The sequence below is a fragment of the Canis aureus genome, chromosome 14 (assembly GCF_053574225.1).
Source record: "Canis aureus isolate CA01 chromosome 14, VMU_Caureus_v.1.0, whole genome shotgun sequence".
NCBI lineage: Eukaryota > Metazoa > Chordata > Mammalia > Carnivora > Canidae > Canis > Canis aureus.
This window is the reverse complement of record NC_135624.1, coordinates 57294607-57310018: the sequence shown is the minus strand read 5'-3', so window position 1 is coordinate 57310018 and position 15412 is coordinate 57294607. Positions and strand designations below refer to the sequence as shown.

The 15412-nt window shown below is 35.4% G+C and overlaps 1 long non-coding RNA gene across 1 annotated transcript in view; it reads right to left on the bottom strand.

The window, feature by feature from the left end:
- Nucleotides 1-15412, bottom strand: part of LOC144283707 (uncharacterized) — a 50009-nt gene that overhangs the window by 23372 nt on the left and 11225 nt on the right. The window contains exon 2 of the long non-coding RNA XR_013352269.1: nucleotides 2427-2470. This is a non-coding gene — a long non-coding RNA (uncharacterized LOC144283707). The remainder of the gene's footprint in view (nucleotides 1-2426; nucleotides 2471-15412) is intronic.

The following is a 15412-nucleotide window of genomic DNA, read 5'->3' as shown; positions in this document are numbered from 1 at the left end:
TTCTTCCAAATCTTAATAGCAATAATTCAAATAGTGGCAAGTATATTTAGTTATATTGTCCAAGCTAAGTATTTTTTATGACTACTCTTTTATTCTAATATGCTCTTTTTCCCTTTTTGATGGTTTATTTATGCTTATCACATACACATCTTCCCTTATGTGAGACAGAAAAGGTAAATAAAAAGAGGTCATAGATATGAAATTCTGGGAAAACACTATGATGTTCCCCCTTGTTTATTTTATTATATCTTAATAAGTGGAAAATAGAGCAATGGATGCTTGTTGGCCTGAAAGAAAAAAAAATACAAAGAAAGTTTCTGCTATGTTGCTAGGCTATAGCAATACAACACCAAAATAAGTATTGACAAACACATTGAACAAACCTATTGATTTCTCCACATGATGTCAGATGATGATATTGATGGATTTTTTTCCACTAAATTATCTGGTTTCTGGTTCATGGGCATGGTAACTTCTATGTTACAATTAACTATTATAAATTTACTTAACTATTAATAATTATGTCTAAATACAATGAAAGTTCAATCAAATCAATTTCATTTTTCTTCAAAAATTTATCAAACACTGTAAAATCTAAAGATACAGCCAACATTTAATTCAGTTTCCAGAGATTTTTCATACATACATATATATCATGATCATATTCCTTTTCTTTTTAAGATTTTAATTATTTATTTATTTTAGATAGAGAGAGAGCAAGCAGGGGAAGGGGCAGAGGGAGAGGAAGACTCCTTGCTGAGGATGGAGACCAATGTGGGGCTCAATCTCAAAATACTGAACTCATAACCTGAGCTGAAATCAAGAGTCATACACTTAACTAGCTGAGCCACCCAGATGCCCCACATCACGGTCATATTCTAAGATCAATTTAAATGTTTGCATTAATCCTCTCCATGAATGTTCAAACCACATATGGTCTGCTTTCTTATACACATAACGAAATTAGCTAGGAGTCATGAAAAAATTGATACATCTAGAAATCACAATTTAAAAGAAATATAAACAAAAAGAATAATCCATACCACTGATAAATGAGTTAAATTGCCTAATTCTAAATGAATCCCATAGAAATGGGCCAAAACAGAGCAAGCTAAAATTTTCTTAGGGGAGCTCTCATAACTTCCATTTATTTTGCAATATCTCTAACTCTAGTCACTTCTGAAGGCAATGTGCGAATTTGGCACAAAAAATTTTAGATGGACATGTTTAGATCCCAATAGCTATTTTGAGGGACTGAACCAATAGATCCAGTTAAAAGCTAGTTGATCATTTCCCCTCACGTCTAACATATATTGTGCATTATTTCTGGTAATAATATGACTGTTAGCAATGCAGCATAGTGGTTGGGATAACAAATTTTGGAGTTGGCCATATGTGATTTTCAGAGTCATCACAACTTTCAAATTCCTTGCCTTTAAGATAGATTACTTATTCTGTGTCATCTACTCAGTCCCTCACACTTAAAACTTTGTACTGATTTTGAACCTTTCCCAAAGATTCCTGACATCAGAGGAAATCCTCTTCCCTTTTTGTTAGGCGTCTCTCATTAATTCTTTCCTTTCTATAGTTATAAATTTCTTCTGTCACTATCCTAATCAAAGCCCTTATCAAAATAAATCTAGGTTACTATACTGGGTCCCCAACCAGTGTCTGGGTAGTAGATTCAGTTCATGGAGGTTCTTCAATTCCCTGACTCACATTTATCCTGTCACACCCTCTGCCATGGGACACTGTGGTAACTACTAGGATTGGCAATCTATTCTTTCCTACTCCATTGATGTCGAGCATGCTTTGAACGATGAATGGAGAAGGAAGTGAAAATAACTAGTTTGGAGCTGAGGCTTTAAGAATCAGAAGGTGTGTGTGTTTGTGCCTTGTGTTATTGTGAAGAGAAAAGAAATGTCCCTGGTGCCTCTGATCCCAGGGTGAGATATTTGTGGGGGCACACTTGAACCCAACCTGCAGTCTGTAGCAAACCTAGACAATTTGTAGCCTGAAAAGAAATGCTTCAGCTGACCTGCAAAACTATGAAAAAGAAGCTACAAACATTTATTGTTGTGAGCCACTAATATTTTGAGGCCCTTTGCTGTATAACAAAAACTAATACTCTGCCTTTAGGCGCTCTTTGCTCTGTTTGATAGAATGCATCTCTGCCAGTTTTAACCTCCTATAATACAACTGGAACTCTCCTGCCTACTGCTTACATGTTTTATTGTTCCCAACCACCTAATGATAAATCCAAATGTTTTAACTTGATCATTCACAACCTGGCTACCACTTACCTTTCCTGACATATCTCAAATATATCTGAAAATGAACCTATTCATCCCAACACACTGATGGATTCATTTCTCCAAAAGCATTTATTATCTATTTCCTTGTTTACTCCATGGCTCATTACTCACCTTCTTTCTTAAAGTATTCTTCTCCTTTCTCAAGGAATAAATACCTGAAAGTATTAAAATATTTGTAAATAATAGTTGCTTCTTACATAGAATATCAAAGGTATTTTGTAAACCTTGTAGGATTAGACTGTTTATATCAAAATAAGTGCTAAGTGAAGGGCACCCTCTGCCCTTCACTCCTGAAATCCTGTAAGTCACAAATATTGAGCGTAATTTTAATATAGTTTAAGTGGCTCCTACACATATGGCCCTTTAAGGGTGCTCCAAATAGACACGACTGTCTTAAGTATGTTGACCATGTCACCTATGTGTTTAAAAAGCAATCAATCACATGACTATGCATCTCAAGTGAAAATAGAAATGAGAGAAGATAAAAACTATTCATTTTTCCTCAGATCTAAAGAAGTTATTAAGATATTTACTTCTGCTTTGATCTATAATAATATGATAAATATTTTTCTTCAGTTGTTTCTTAGTGTTTGGACCACACTTGAGACTTTCAGGTCTCCAGCCTGATACTACATATCTTAATTGCTTTCTGCCAAATCACAAAGGTGTACCCAACTGCCCCACACATGAATATTCTATCCTATGAAATTTTTCCTTGTTGAAATGACTCCTTTCACATGGTATCTTTTATCCAAATCTGCTATTTAAATTGATATATCTGAATCCCCTAGCTAGACACTAAACTTTGAAAAGTCAGACTAGTACTTTGTAACTCCAAAACCTAAATGATATCTTACATATTATAGGCAGAATATAAGAGGAGAAAGAGTGCAGGATTTGTACCCATAAAGAACTAAGTGCAAAATGTGAGTCTCTCTGTTAGTTTTAGTAATTTAAGTTGTCAAAATCTCCAAGTCCCAGATTAATCCTATTTGAAAGTTGGGAAATGTGTGTGTGTGGGGAGATGTACAGGTACTAATACCCAATACATCTGGGACAAGGTATTTGCTTAACAGCTCTTAGTTATCAATCCCACTTCACTTGCCTCAAACTCTAAAAGGGTTGAACTTTTTCACATGAGTTATGATTCATTGTGGGAGCCCCCATGTCTATCAAGTTGCTTTAGTTTATGATTAAGAGTCTAAATTGTTTATCATTTTCGAGGACTTCTTTTCACCAGGATTTCAGTACCCCATTGCTATCTCCAGCAAATTCCAACCAGAAATCAAAGAACACAGACTCGACTGGGCTGTCCATAGAAATGCAGAACAGATAACCTATGCATCACGGCAAAGACTTACACTATGTATCTTCCAGACTTAGAGGGTAAAGTATCTGTTAAATTGGGAGAAAAACTGAAAAGGAAATGAGCATACCATTTTTGTCTGATTTTAATTTAGATGTTCTTTCTTCACATAGATTAAAATTGACAAAAGTTATATTTTATCTAACTAGGTAACAGCCTGAAAGAAATTTAAATAGGGCTGCTTTAACAATACTCTGTCAACTTTCAAAGCTCTGATATTCATAGAGTAATGCCATTGGGGAGCTTTGATAGCTCAGACCGCCTGCCAGGCACTCAATACATATATGACAACAATTGATTAAGCCACAGATGCAGTTCAATGATTAGGCCCCACACACCTCTCATGCCATATCAGTAACAAACAGCTGTTTGTTTACTCTATCAAAAATCATGAACTTTAGCATTAATACGGTGACCATAGAATACATGTCATTGTCTGAAAACTTCATGTTAGGTTTTAGTTTAAAAATGGCCTGACTAGTAGACTCTGATTCAACCTTTTCAACTTTCCCCTGGATGCCCATAAATGGAGAAGAGAATATACTTTTATATAATAATATTGAAACAAAGTCCCTAAACTTATTGCTGAAAATAAAGAAGAACTTTAAATAACAAAAGCCAAGGAGTTATACTGGGAAACCCAATTAATAAAACCATGTTTGCAGCAGTGAAACAAAGCAAACTTGCTGTTCTTGGAAGTGGATATGAATTAGCTCCATTTCACAATCAATTTCTTGATCAGGAGGCAATCATCAGAGTGGATGATTTTTGGTGCTGGGTAGAATACTTCATACCCATTTCCTGACTATTATAGGAACCTTGCTAGAAATTATGCTAGAATCTGTATAATGCAATTTGCCTTCTAGCATCTCAAGGAGATCGCAAATCTACCACAATTGCAAAGAACACTTAGCAAGACAAACGTATATGTGCTTCTTGGGTGCAAATGTCAGTCCTAAACAACAAATACTTTGAAACTAAACAAAATTTGAGGACACTGGGGAAAAAAATTCTTACAGCACAGAATAAGAACATCATCCTGATACTCAAATCAAAAATATTTAAATCAGGAAAAGACTCTGTGGTATAACCTTGAGCAATGCCAGAAAACCTTCTTCATTGTCCTCAACAGGCTACAAGATCTGACTTTTATGAAAGAAAATAAGGAAGCAGGCAAAGTAATACCAAAAAGAAAAGAAAAAAGCATGTGAGATGAGATTCTCTGGACTAAGAACCTAGCTATTTGTCTTGAGAAAGAATTGTAATTAAATCTTAAAATACCTATTGAGACGAGAACAAAATTTGATGGAAATCATCATCAGGGATCTAGAATAGATAACACAGAGTAAACAAGGAGGATTTATAAAGGGAAATATAAGAACTATGAAAGATAAAGAATGGAAATTTGATATAAAAAGTATAAATGCTTCTGAAGAATGTATCAGAGATATTGAATGGAAGGAAAATTCAAGATACCATAAAATAGAGTTCTAATAACACTTAGGATGTTAATCTGCAGCAGAATGTCATTCCAAGCTGAACAATGAAAAAAATCTGGATAATATATAACATTTTTTAACTCTTCACGGAGTTGAGGTTACCAGGTAATAAGGTAAACCTAATTCTAAAGGGTGATATACCATCTATGGGCTACAGTAATGAGATTGAAAACATGGGAGCCTTAAATACAAGGTAAATTTGCCCACATTCTGCCTCCCTTTTTCTGCACAAAGGACTGGGAAGCCAGGGAGCAGAACCAGAAGCCAACTGATAAGGGTATCATTGAAGCAAAACAGCCATGCATTCATTACATGGTGTGGTAATTCATTTTGGCAATAAGTAGCAAGAGCTTTAAAAATGGTTACATCATTTCATCCAATAACTTCATTTTTTGATATATATCAGAAGGTAACAATCAGAAAAAGTTAATTATAGGCAAGATTTTGAAACAACCCAAGAGTCCTACAATATGAAAATGTTTAAACTACAGATCCCCCATATGATGAAATATCATTGATTTAAAATATTTTGTATATTTTTTATTGAAGTTCAATTTGCCAACATGTAACACCGAGTGCTCATCCCGTCAAGTGTCCCCCTCAAGGTCCGTCACCCAGTCACCCCATCTCCCTGCCCACCTCCCCTTCCACTACCCCTTGTTCGTTTCTCAGAGTTAGGAGTATCTCATGTTTTGTCACTAAACCTAATTTTTCCCATTCATTTTCTTTCCTTTCCCCTATAATCCCTTTCACTATTTCACATATTCCCTGTATGAGTGAAACCATATAATGATTGTCCTTCTTCGACTGACTCACTTCACTCAGCATAATACCCTCCAGTTTCATCCACATCGAAGTAAATGGTGGGTATTTGTCCTTTCTGATGGCTGAGTAATATTCCATTGTATATATTTTGAATGACAAAATGCTCATGGCACAATATTAAATGATAAAAGCAAAACAAAAGCAAATTAGCATAGGTGGTATGAGCCTAATTCTTTTTTAAGAATATCATAGTACATTTGGCTCAGGTCATGATCTCATGATCTTGTGAGATTGAGCCCAGTGTTGGGCTCCACCCCGGGCATGGAGCCTGCTTAAGATTGTCTCTCTCCCTCTCCTTCTGCCCACCCCTTCACTCTCTCTTCCACTCTAAAAAAAAAAAAAAAAAAAAAAATATGAGAGAGAGAGAAAAGAAAAGAAAAGAAAAAAGAAAAGAAGAACTTATTACAGAAGTTTAAACCACCAAAAGGAATATTATTTATGTAGTAGCATTGAGTTGGCTATCTTTAAATGTCTATTTGTATGAATATGTATGAGAATGATCACTACGCCTATGATGTGCCGTGTCAGTTTGCTTTAAATCCAGTGCTTTAATATGTCAGAAACAATGAATTTTAAAACACAAATCTCTATTTTAACTACTACATGCTGTGAGTACCTAGAAATAAATCATTTCAGTATATGAAATATTTAATCTGCCAAGAAAGAATTTTTAGGTAGGAATTAACCCATTCTTCTTAATGTTATAATTTTTTTGTTTTTGTTTTTGTTGCTGCTATTGATGTTATTATTGTTGTTTGTAAGAGTCATCATTAAATAGATAAGGAGATCTGCTGGAAAAAATAGGAGTGGTTTGCATCAGTGTCAAACAATAGGAAAAAAACAAAGTCTCCTATACATGGGAAAGAACTCTATCATATTTATTAATGATAATTAAAAATGCAAACATTTTACATTAAAAATTGAAATATAGAAGTGGATTTTTAGAAAAAGTAATTCAAAGAGGGACTAATTTTGCTTTAAATAAAGATGAAAAAAATAAAAATGGTGATATAGTGAACGAAAAAGAATAGAGAAAAAATTGGAAGAAAATTAAAATTCTCACAAGAGTAAACACAAGATAGAAGTAAGAAAAAAATCTAGGAAAAAATAAAGATAAGAGCACAAGGTAACTTTATAAAAGGAAAAGAGTTGAAGGTTTGAGATACATAAATTAAATGAGAATTTATAAATATAAAATGCAATCAAGGCACAAATGTAATCATGCAATCAAGGTATCATAACATGAATTAAAAACTAAAAGAAAAAGGATACGTTTTTAAAATAGAAAAATAAAAAGAATTGCAGAAATTATTTTCAGAAGAAAATAAATGTAACATCTTGACTTGGTTGGAGTTTGGACAAGAAACAAACTTTTAAAATGAAAAAAAAAAATGTCATGAGTTGTGGTTAAATCCTGTATTATCCTTGGTCAGAAGTCTCTCCTTGAAGCAAGGAGCAGACCTCTCTGTGAGCAAGGTCTTAGGAATATTAAACTATTTTGCCTTTCCTCACTTCTGTACATCTATCTTGCAATTTGCATCAGCATTGAAACATGATTTGTTTTCTTCTATCATTAAAAATATAAGTCCCCAAACTACACACCAAATTCCAATTAACTCCACCATCTCTTTACCCCTCTTCTCAGTCATACTTTGGAACAGAGTTGTCAACAGTTGGGGACTTTCTCAATCCACTAAAATCTGACAACATTTGTCCTGATTAACTCCACAGAAGTTACAATTCTTAAGTTTGCCAAGAAAATTGATGTTAAAAAATCCAGTGGACATCTTTTGTCTTTATTCATTAAACTGAGCAACTTTCACTGCAGCTGAAAATATCATTTTTTAAGATTTTATGTATTTATTCATGAGAGACACAGAGAGTCCCTGAATGTGGGACTTGATCCCAGGACCCCAGAATCACGACCTGAGCCAAAGGCAGACATTCAACCACTGAGCCATCCAGGGATCCCTGAAAACATCATTTTCAAAATACAGTAATCTCATGGTTCCCATGACACGTCAGGCCTCCAGGCCTCTTTCTACTTTTTCCTAAAACAATATTTTACCACCTTCATACTACCTTCTCTTACTGCATTAAATATCAGAATTGTTCAGTTCTTTGCCCAGTCTATGTTGAGCAATATCCTCCACTCTATTGGTTTGAATTATGATGTGTTGATGTCTAGGAGTCACAAATATTTCATCCTCAGTCTAGTCCTCCTACCTGTGCTCTTAAATTGTGAAAACAATGATCTTCACCTGAAGGGATCTGTGATACCAAAACACCATATTTCTTCAGTTAAATACAAGATTTCACCACTCCCAATTTGGCCCCTATCTAGCTAGTTCTACCTCTTAGTTTATGGCTTACATGGTCTTCAGGTATGCCAGGGTTTTAGAGAAATCATGATACCCAAGCTTGCTTGATCATCTATCATTCCAATCATTCATCAGTCCTTTACATTTTTTCCTCCAAAAATTTTCTTAAATCTATCCATTCATTTTCATCTTTATTCCACCGTATTGGTTCCACCATTTCTCCCAACCTCTGCACTGACCTCTTATGGACTCACATGGAGGCCAATATTAACTTTATGCTTTAATAAAAAAATCAGTGGATTTCTCAGAAGTGTTCTAGGTGTAGGGTAGATTACAATGGCTTCATTCTGAGTAAAATTTGAAACCTTCAACATAGTTTAAGATGCCCTTCATTGCTACCTATATTTTAGGACTCTATTGTACCACTCTTTCCTCTTACACTTGTTCTCTAGATATTACTACGATTTCCATTTCTTAAACTCACTGTGGTAGGCAGAATAATCCCCTCACCCCCCCCCACACACACACACTCCTAAAGTACCCACAACCTAATCTCTGAAACTCTCTCTTACATGGTAATAAAAAGGACTTTACAAATGTGACTTAGTTAAGGATTTTGAAGTGGAAGTTAATCTTGCATTATCCCAGCAGACCCAGTGTAAGCACAAGGGTCCTTATAAGTAAAACAGGGAGGCAGGGGAGTCAGAGAAGAGTTTGGGTGATATTGTTGCCAGCTGGGGGCCGGGCGCAACAAGACAAGAAATTATACAGACAACATCTAGAAGCTGAAAAGGCAAAGAAATAGATTATCTTCTAAATTCCCTAGAAGGAACACAGCCCTGTCAACACCTTGATTTTAGTCTATTGAGACTGATTTTAGACTTTTGACCTCCAGAACTGTTGTGTAATAAATTTGTGTTAAGTCTCTAAGTATGTGGAATCTGCTACAGATGCAAGAGGTAACCCTTCATGTTCTTTCTTGCCTCAAATACTTTGGATGTACTACATGTCCTTTACCTGGCTAATTTGTACTTTTTCTTATGCCTCAGATTAAATATCATTTCATATAGAAAATTTTCTCTGCCTCTCTCCTATAAATGTTAGGTCTCTGTATCAGTTTCCTATTTATCAACATTCACTTAGTGGCTTAAAACAACATATACTCATTATCTTACAGTTCTGGAAATCAGAAGTCCAAAATTATTTTGAATGGGCTAAAGTCAATGCACTGGCAGGGCTGGTTCCTGCTGGAGGCTCTAGAGAATGATCTGATTTCTTTTTTTTTTTTTTTTTTTTCTGGCTTCTAGAGGTCTCCTAAATTTGTTGGCTAATGGTTTCTTCTTCCCTTCATTTCAATTTCTTGCTTCCATAGTCACATCTCCTATCAATAACTATGATCTCTTATAAGGGTTTTGTGATTACACTGGACCTACCAAGATAATTAGCATAATGAATGGAGAGTTATCTCAGGATTCTTAACTTAGTTATATCTACAAAGTCCATTTTATCAAAAACAGTAACATTCATAGGATCTGGGGATTAGGACGTGGATGTCTTTGGGAGGGCCATTCTTCATCCTATCATACCCCCTATTTCATACTCCACAAGATATCCTGTAATTATTTTTATAATAAAAAATCTTATAATTCTATTTTATAATATTTGTTATAATCTGTTTAATATTTACTGTCCTCCTTGGTCATATTCTTTGTGAGTGCATTGAAGAAAACATATATGCCTGGCATATAACAGAGAGTAGATATTTTTTGACTGCTATGACTTATAGATTTTCAAGTCTTGAACATATTTCCAAAAGGAAATATTTAATATTTCCTTTATTTTCATAAATATTTTCAGGTATATTTTATGAAACTCATATTCCTTGTCCATTTCAAACTGTAGACTTCTGCTTACCTTTTGAAGCTTGTCTCTGAGAGAAAACAAGTAGCTAAGTATGTCATATCTAAACATTATGAAGGGAATGGGCAAGTTATCAAGGTGAATTTAATTTGAGTAGTTTTTAGTTCACTTAAGGAGGCAAAAGTAACCTGGGTTGCAACATTAGATGTTAGCTTTTAATTCATAGAAGTTGATGGGAGTGGAGGTTAAAGGGCAGCAGAGTCCAGAATTAGAATAAAATATCAGTGGGCCCCTGGGTGGCTCAGTGGTTGAGCATCTGCCTTCAGCTCAGGTCGTGATCCCAGGAGCCTGGGATCGAGTCCCACATCACACTCCCTGCAGGAAGGCTACTTCTCCCTCTGCCTCTCTCTCTCTATCTCATTAATAATAAATAAAATGCTTTTTAAAAAAGAATAAAATATCAGAGATTGCTTTAGAATAGTGCTTTTTAAGCTATATTTAATGAAAGACTTCTTATTTTGTAATCAATAATAAGTCATAGTTAGAGAGCTTTGTAAAATATAACAATAAAATGCTAGAAAAAATAACATGAAAATATAACTCTGAAGGACCACATTCTACACAGAGAAGAGACTTAAAAGCCACACATGTGGTCCATTGACTGTTCAAAAGTGGCAATGTATAAAATGACAAATTCCTACCTGTCATTTCAAAACATATATTAATGAAAAGTTACAAGCAAAATGGCTGTTTTCCATATTAAACCTCTTTCTAAAAACTGATGAATTACATGCATATCAGTACATATAATAAGATGAATGAGTTTGCTTCTTGCTTGTTAGTTTATCTAATCTAGACCAGATTGATGGCAGTGGTACTTGCATGGGATAATGTACATTTACACAGTGTTTTAATATATTTTATTTTAATAACATGGGTAGAGAAGCCACTCTCTAAGGGGTTTGTTGAGTTGAATACAAAATGAAATTTAAAATCATTTCAGTCAATCTCTGAATGTTTTTAACTTTTGTCCAAATGAAGGCAGTTATGCTGCTTTGCAAGATTTATCTTCAATTATTGATCAGTCACAATTTCAACAATTTATTCTGTAAAATTGTGATTACACTTAAATTAATTTATGATTAAAGAAAGGAATTCTATATTCATAGATATCCTATTTGTGCACTTTATTCTGTTGGAAAATGCAAATCAAAATTTTCTGTAAAATTCTTAAGTTTTGCAGTGATAACTTTTTTATAGATATGTGGTATCAGCATCCTCTGATAATCATTCTTAAATTAAGAAACACATTAAAGAATCTGAGGAAATGGTTCTTCTGGACTTCTAAATTTTGGTTTTGTTCTTTGGTTTTCTCTGCCTTTGAAGGCTATGTTGTATTCATCCTCTGTGTGCAAAAAAATGTAAGGATTACAAAAACTGAATATATGCAATATGAAAGTAGAAGACCAATTTATAATCTTAAAATTTTGAGACCAAAGTGACTTTTATTTTGTAGAAATACTAAATGTTCATTCAGTAATTCAAACATCTTGAAAACAATGCTTGATTTCTAGCATGCATTAATTGTTTATGATTAGCTTCCATGTTATCACTTAAAAATTTCAACTTTAATAAATTAGCCTTTTGTAATTAATAAATATTACTAAGTCACTAGGCACTTTCTTTTCTCCCACAGCAAATCTTTCTCCATGAAGGAAGCAAGGAATCAATTTTGGCACAGGCTCACTCTAATCTACGTAACTGCTTCAGAAGGTTCGTCAGATATCACCTCTGTTTCTTCAGAACACACTCCTATAGAAACTTAATTTTTTTTAAAATGTAATGTTTTACATTTTTATAAAATATTCTAAAAGTTAGTTGTGCTTCCAGCAGTTAAGCTGCAAAAACTTATTCTTCCTTCCCATCACTACTGTGTTCAATATTTTAAATTGTCATGTTAGCTGTATCTGGACATTTGCCAAGTTGCAATGAAAGATACTTTGATAGCCTGTTCTCTAAGATGGTCCTTCTTATCATTAGCCTGTTCTGGAATATGTCATTAAGGTATCAGTGGAAAACAGCACTTTCACTACTTTCTATACTACAAATTCACCCAGTATTTATTTCTAAGCATATATGTCAATATCACAATTGTATATTTTAGTGTTGACTTTTACTTTATTAGAATGCATGCAGTCATGTTCAAAGGTAAACTATGAAACATCAATACACTTTCCTTCAAGTAATTTTTGTGGTTTTGAAGTTATTTATTTATAATTTGTTCATAATCTCTACTAAGATTTTGATGGTTTTATTGCTTCATCAGTCACATCATGATCCTGTAAGTATGGCACTAGTTTTAGCATTCCTCTTTAAGGGACACCTGGGTGGCTCAGTGGTTGAGCATCTGCCTTCTGCTCAGGACATGATCCTGGCATCCTGGGACTGAGTCCCACATCAGGCTGCCCACTGGGAACCTGCTTCTCCCTCTCCCTCTGCCTACGTCTCTGTGTCTCTCATGAATAAATAAATATAAAAAACCCTTTTTAAAAATTCGTCTTCAATTATTGTTATAAAATCAAACTTGGTACACAAGATATTATGTTTCTAAGTAAAATTAGTAGTAAGTCTTTGGGATTTTTTTCAGAGTTACTTCCATTGCCATCATTTGGATTATAACTGACAAAGTGGATCATTACACAGGCAGCGTGCTCCTGGAAACAGCAACAGCTAAGAACTGATTCCCCAACGTATATACTCACACTCTACCCAATTGTGTTCTGGGAAATGGCTTACTGCAAAGAACCACCTTTTCTCATCATAGGACTTAGATAAGACTCAAGAATGCCTCATGTTTACCTATCACAAGGCAAGACACAGATCTTCCAAATTTTCGTTCTTTGTCTTAGAAGTGACTAGCTGAATTACTTGTATCCTTTGGCCAATCTGGCAGAACACCTGCCAACATGACCATGTGTTAGGTAGGTTTCTCTCCCACTTCCGAGACTCTAAATTTTACCCACTTTTAGACTGGACCATCATCAAAATGTGAAAGAACCTCCACAGAAGACCCTCCCAGGAATCAGCTGACCATAGGAAAATAAGTTCCTTGATGAAATGTCTGATCACACCACCTGCTCAACCCACCCATATTCCCTCCAAAAAAATTCCTTTTTGCCTGACGTTTGAGACACTTGCAGATCTTGTGGTTAGAGAGCACTCTCTTATGTAGAAGTCTATCTACTTCTCCCTATTGCAGTAGTCTTTTCAAATAAAATATCTCCTGATCTAGGTCTTGATTTGTTTTTATTTGAGAGTTTTGGTGTTCTGAGACCCAGATGGAGTGCTGCCCACCCTGAGACTCTGCTGTCTTCACCTCAATTCGTTCCAACTTCTCTGGTCTTTTGTGTCCTTTTGTCAGCTGGGCAACTCACCACAGTGGGGAGTCTCAACTCCCCATACATTGTTCTAGATATTTGTCTATTGTAACATGATAAGGAGTTACTTTGATTCTTTCATGCATAAAATTTTTTTTTCGCCTTCTGTGAGGCCTTTTCTGTCTTTCTGTGGCTCCTCAAGCCAAAGATTATATGAGGGAATTTCCTTAGCTCCTCACCTGGGTAATGCATGGAAGAATTTCCTTGGTACTTTGAGGATTATCTGAAGGAATTCATCAGGTGGACCTCTTTCCCAGATCACTTAAGGTTTTATTTCTGATTTAATATTATCTATTCCTATGGGTAACTTTCACTCATTAGTCTCCCTGCTTCCTCTTCTCCCATTGATTATGTTTTCCCATATGTCATTGTCTTAATTTGTTCTGGATGCCATAACAAAGTACCATAGATTGGGGAACTTAAACAACAGAAATTTACTTTCTCACAGTTCTGGAAGCTGGAAGTCTGAAATCATGGTATCAGCATGGCTGGGTCTTAGTGACCTTGCTTTGCAGATGGCGGCTTTCTTGCTATGTATTCACATGGCTTTTCTCAGAGAGAAAAGCTTTCTGGTATCTCTTCTTAGAAAGGCACTAATCTCACAGGAGAGCCCTACCCTTGAGACCTCTTCTAACCTTTATTCCCTTCTAAAGCCCCATCTTAGAATACCATTGCACTGGGGGATTAGAGCTTCAATGCCTGAATTTTGGAAATGCACAAACATTTAATCCATAACAGACACTAATTCAGTACCTTGAGAAAAGTTAAATATCACCACAGAACAATTTAAAACTTCAATGTTCTAGATGTTTGGGAAATTTGGAGCTGCCCCAAACTGGACCATTGATAACTTCCCACCCATCACCCATCCCTTCTCTCTCTCTCTTTTTTTTCTTTTTGCTGCCTTCAGCTCCTATGAATCTTTATCTGCCCCCACCCCCCAATATCTCCAGTTTCTCAACCCCTCTATCCATCTCTGCCAGACTCTGGCCCCTCATCTCCCTGCAGTCACTCCACACTCCAGCTTTAGGTGCCCCACTGGGCTTAGGGGCCTCAGAAGCAATCGCTTGATAGTAAAAAAGCTAATTAGAAGCAAGCCGGTTTTGCATCACTCATTCACCTAGATAGTCACTTGCTCTCTATTCAGTCCCTTGTCCAAAATTTAACCCACAGACTAAATAAGATTGCTCCCCAGATTAAAAAAAACAATTAAAAGGGAGTGCCTGGCTGGTTCAGTCAGTAGAACATACAGTTGTGGATCTCTGGGTTGTGAGTTAGAGCCTCATGCTGGGTGCAAAGATTACTCAAAAAATTGAAAGTCTCCCCCACAATCATTTGTGAGTATTCTTCAAATTTCATATTGAGCAGGTAACCTCAAATTGTCCTATCAGCCCAAAGCACAGTTATGATAATGATATACAAATGAAGCAAAGATGAGAGCCAGGCCTTTCCTATAAACCAGTGAGTTTTGTATTTCTGTGTTTATGTCTGACTCTAGCTAAATTTTGGAATTGAACCTAAAAATCTCTGTATTTGGGTCTGTCTGTAAATGCATGCATATATATGTATGTATGTGCTGCAAACAGAATCATGCCCCCCACCCATCCCGATTCATATATTAAAGCTCTGATCTCAATGTGACTATATTTGGTGATAGGGTCTTTAGAGAGGTAATTATGGTTAAGTGAAATCATAAGAGTGGAGTTTTCATAGGGTTTTTAAGAAAGATGACCTCCCTCTCTCATTCTTTCTCCCTCTCCCCACCACAACTTCCTGTACACACAGAAGA